This window comes from Fomitiporia mediterranea, assembly GCF_000271605.1.
Source record: "Fomitiporia mediterranea MF3/22 unplaced genomic scaffold FOMMEscaffold_10, whole genome shotgun sequence".
NCBI classification, from domain to species: Eukaryota; Fungi; Basidiomycota; class Agaricomycetes; order Hymenochaetales; family Hymenochaetaceae; genus Fomitiporia; species Fomitiporia mediterranea.
The window spans coordinates 2165032-2169652 of record NW_006760395.1 but is presented as its reverse complement, the minus strand read 5'-3'; positions in this window follow the sequence as shown (position 1 = coordinate 2169652).

The window sequence follows — 4621 nt, the reverse complement described above, 5'->3', positions numbered from 1 at the left end:
AGTACTGTAGACTGAATCAGTACCCATTACAATTTATTACAATAATCAAAGTGTAATAAAGACTGTAAAGTCTGACAAAATAATGTACAACACTTGCACTAAACATCTTGATTTACAAAAAGACTTTGTGTGATGTTACATTCAAAACAATTACATTAATGTATACTATGTTCAATCACAGAACCAATTAGCAGACATCCTTACAAAGGCTCTCCACATCCTACAGATCAAGCATCTAAACAAACTATTAGGCATACAGTCTTAGTTCTTAATTAATGCTTGAAGGGGAGTATTAGATTGTGCTCTGGATTAGGAAATCCCCAATTGCCTTATGTAGAATTACTACACTTGGAATGTCTCAGACTATCAGACTTCACTATGTAGTATATAAGGTAGATACTCACTTGATGTCTAAATAAGAGAGAGTACTTGGAGCACTCCTGCTATGCTTGCTAAAATGTAGGTTGTGATTGTCATCCTGTAGCTTGAATAACCTGATTCCTACTATGTATCCAAAGTATATGTGTACTAGCACATCTGTTTGAGTGCCTGTAATGTCTATACTATGTCTAATAAAGTATCCTGAGTTTATTCTAATGAATCCTGACTGTCTGAAGGTGTATTTTGTAATATAATACCTTATATTCTACTATAGATACAATGTATACTATAGATCCTTGTACTTTAAGCTGGTCTCAATGTTTCTGAACAATTCTTCATTATGAACTGAGTAGTTTTGTAGTGTAACATCCAATTGTACCTTATAGAACATTGTTCTATACAAATTCCTTCAATTATACTCATTACTGACTGTTTCTTCAATCCTGAAGATGGAAATGTGTGTTCTAATGTTGTAGAATCAATATACCTGAATGTCTGAACATTCTACTAGTCCTGAAAATGTCTGAAGCAGTTCTTTGCTTGAATGCCTTCCTGTACTGAATAGAATTGACTGTGTATGTGTATGTCTGTGTCTTTCTATCACTTTTAATGTATCTCTATGTGTAAGGAAACTCACTGTTCCTCACAAGAGAATTCTAATTGCTCTTAGTTCACTCAACTACTGACTGGGATAACCTAGTACTTGAGTGAGGGGTCAGGGGAAAAGAATCCCCTTTACCTAGCAGTTGATACTGTCTTTTATAGGGTAGTACACATGTAGATACATGAGGAGGAAGTGTAACTAACTACAATGAGAATATATGTGCTTGTGAGTCCTACTGTACAATGATCTGACACAATCAGCAATGTAGTGATAATAAAATACGAACCAGTAAATCAAATCCTTACACTTGCCCTCTAGCATTTAGTCCTAAATGCTAAAAATCAGTAGAAAAGGCAGGGAACTTACTTAAAAGTAATAGTTAGTAGCAAGTAAATAATAAAATATCTTGTCCATGTGTATGGGAAACATCCTTGTAATGTATTACTACCTCTCTGAACTGATCCAAAGTCAATCTGGTGCATATTGAGACAGTGGTGGTGTTCTAGACAGTGAGTAGCATGGTTCTGAACCATGTGAAACTAGATAAAACGTTAATAAAATTAAACATAGTCAATATTACTGTATAGTCAATTAGTAGGAAAGTTGCCTCTTGATTGTTACTATCAATACAACACTTTTCAAAGAGAATCAGTAGAGTTCCTGAGGAGATATGGTGTTTCAGCTCTTGAGTATTCTGAGACATACAGTGTAGATTGATATGTATGGAAGTGGAAATTCTAGTAGCATAGTAATTGCAAATATTCTCTTCTCCTACATCTTCAGGAAGTGCAGAGGTAAATCCCTGATTGACAAAGCTATAGCCTTCTTCCTTAATAGAATGTATTAGTGTTGTGGCTTCTAGCTGACCTTGCACAAATTCTTGTTCCTGTAGAATAGTCATACAATAACACATAGCAGAGATGTATTCCAAAATTCCTCTACTATGTCCTTGATTTTTCCAATAGACTAGTTCCTGCAAATGTAATGCCTTGTACTTGTATTGATAGAATGTCTCCAAATGTGTACTCTTTTGCATGCAATAACAAACTGTGACACAAATCTGGATATCCTGTTGAGCTTGATGTCCAAATACTAATTGTAGAGTGTAACATAGAGTGTAATATTTGTCCTTGAATGAAAATATTGTCTCAAATTCAATGAGATCATAAGGTATGAGCCTAATATCACTAGATATGTGTGTATATACACAGTATCTCTGTGTATAATGAATGTCCTACTATATTCTCATACTGTTTCCTTGTGTCTTGACTTGTTTGTGTCTTTGTAAGTTGGCTGATTTGATTCCTGAATCGTCTGAGTATACTTTCAATGTCTCATAGTGTAATGTTCTATCACACTGTGTCTAAGTAGCATTCTCTACTTTCCTGAGTGCTGTAGCTGTCTGTATACTGTATTGTTCCATGTATGTCTCAATGAAATGTCCTGTCTGTATGCACAGTAGTGCTGCCTGAAGTCCTGAGTGTATGCTACCAGTTCTCTATTCATTTGACAAATTCATGTGTGGATCAATACACTCTAGCACTGACTTCCTGTCTTTCTGTGTACTTGTCCTTGTGCCAATGTATTCCTTCCTTATGTACCTATCATGTGTCCTGTTTCCTGTGGTACTGATACTGTCTGGTACTGTGAAGTCCTTCACAAAATCGTTCTGTAACAATCCATGTAAGAGAAATGTATGTTCAAACATGATTGTATGCTCAAAGAGTGTGTATGTAATGTAATGTGTGTGCCTCTTGCCCTCTCATCAAAATATGACTTCATTTTCAGCATAAAACGTCTGGTATAGTCCTGAAACCTGTCTAGAGTGTCTGGAGAGGTCTTCTGCATGATTTTGTACTTCAAACTGATTGTAACTACTCATTCCTAGAGTAGATTAAACTGTATCATTGTTCAATAGATGTCCTTGAGCTTCCTGGTACTCTATTTCCTTCTGTATCATCAAAGTATCATTCCTGAATACTCAAATAGTCTGTTCAATCATTGCTAATTCACTATTGCTCTAATATTTACTGGCTGTATGTGTATTGCCTTTGCTTTTCCTTGAAGTAGTGTGATAATCTGTTTGAGTGGATTGAGTGGATTGAGCAGATTGTCCAGGTTTCAAACCTGTTCTCTAGCTTAAAGTTGCCCTCTGAACTTCTGTACTTTGTTCCATACAATGTGTATCTGTTCCTGATCTCAATAGTGTCTTACTATCATTATGTTGTATAGATTGTAGCAGTTTTACATCCTGTAGATTGTAATTGTCATCCTGTAGCTTGAATATCTTGATTCTTACTATGTATCCTAAGTATATGCATGCTAGCACATCTGTTTGAGTGCCTGTAATACTCATAATATGTCTGATAGAGTGTCCTGAGTTTATTCTAATGAATCCTGGCTGTCTGAAGGTGTATTTCACAATGTAATACCTTATGTTCTCCTGAAACTGTGTTCTGTACAATATATCCTTGTGTTCCAAACTGGTTTTGGTGTTTTCCAACAGTTCTTCACTGTAAACTGAGTAGTTCTGTAGTGTAACATCCAATTGTACCTTATAGAACAATGTTCTATGCGAATTACTTCAATCTTGCTCTTTACTAACTGTTTCTTCAATCCTGAAGATGGAAATGTCTGTTCTGATGTCAACTGACATAGTTCCTTTGTAGTACTCAATACTAATCCTGTATCTCTTCCTGTACTGAATAGAATTGACTGTGTATGCATATGTCTGTGTCTTTCTATTGCTGTCAATGTATCTCCATGCCTGATACTTATTCTAGAGTAGTATTATCTTATTCTTAATGTATATACACTTTGCCTTGCTCAATGTACTGATTTCTGTCTTCCAATGTATGATGTAGCCTTCTAACTTAATAGAATACCTGTGTGAATCGTTTGGATTGAAATATTTCTCAGTATTCAAGAGTAGTCATAGTTTATAGTCTAGTAATGCTTGATAGATTGTCCTGCTTGTACAGTTTACTATTTGCATCACCTTGTAAACCAAAATACTATCTGGCTAGTTATATTCTGATTGTCTAACATTCTCAGGTCCTTTCCTAATGTCCTGGTACACATTCCTATTGTCTGTAAACATCCTGTACTTCTTAAGAGTATTGTTTTGATTTGTGGCTCTAAGAATTGGTAGTAGTGTCTCTGAAATGTCCATGTATGCATAGCTATTCTTTGCTAGGCTCTCTGAAGGTCTTACTAATGTGAATCTGCCTTTCTGAACATTATTCAGTGCTTTTCTATGCCTGTGTCCATTGTTTGTTCTTGAACTACTACTTGAGCTATTCTTATGCTTGCTACACTCAATATGTGGCTTTGAACTACATAGTTTGCTACACTCTGAATCAATATTGTTCTCACTAATACTACTAGTGTATGCCTTGCCTGGGACTGCTTTCAATTGCAAAGTATTACTATAGGATTGTTTGTTCCTTTTATTTTTGCAAGGGGTACTCTGATGTCCTGAAAAACTTAGTATTTCCATTTGAGACCATATATATCCAGGTATTTCACTTTCTCTCTTATTCCTGGACCTGGCTAGGGTGTTGTATCCATTGTAGTACTCCTGTACATTGCTCCTGTACAATGTGTAGTTGATATCTGCCATGTGTGAGGTAAACA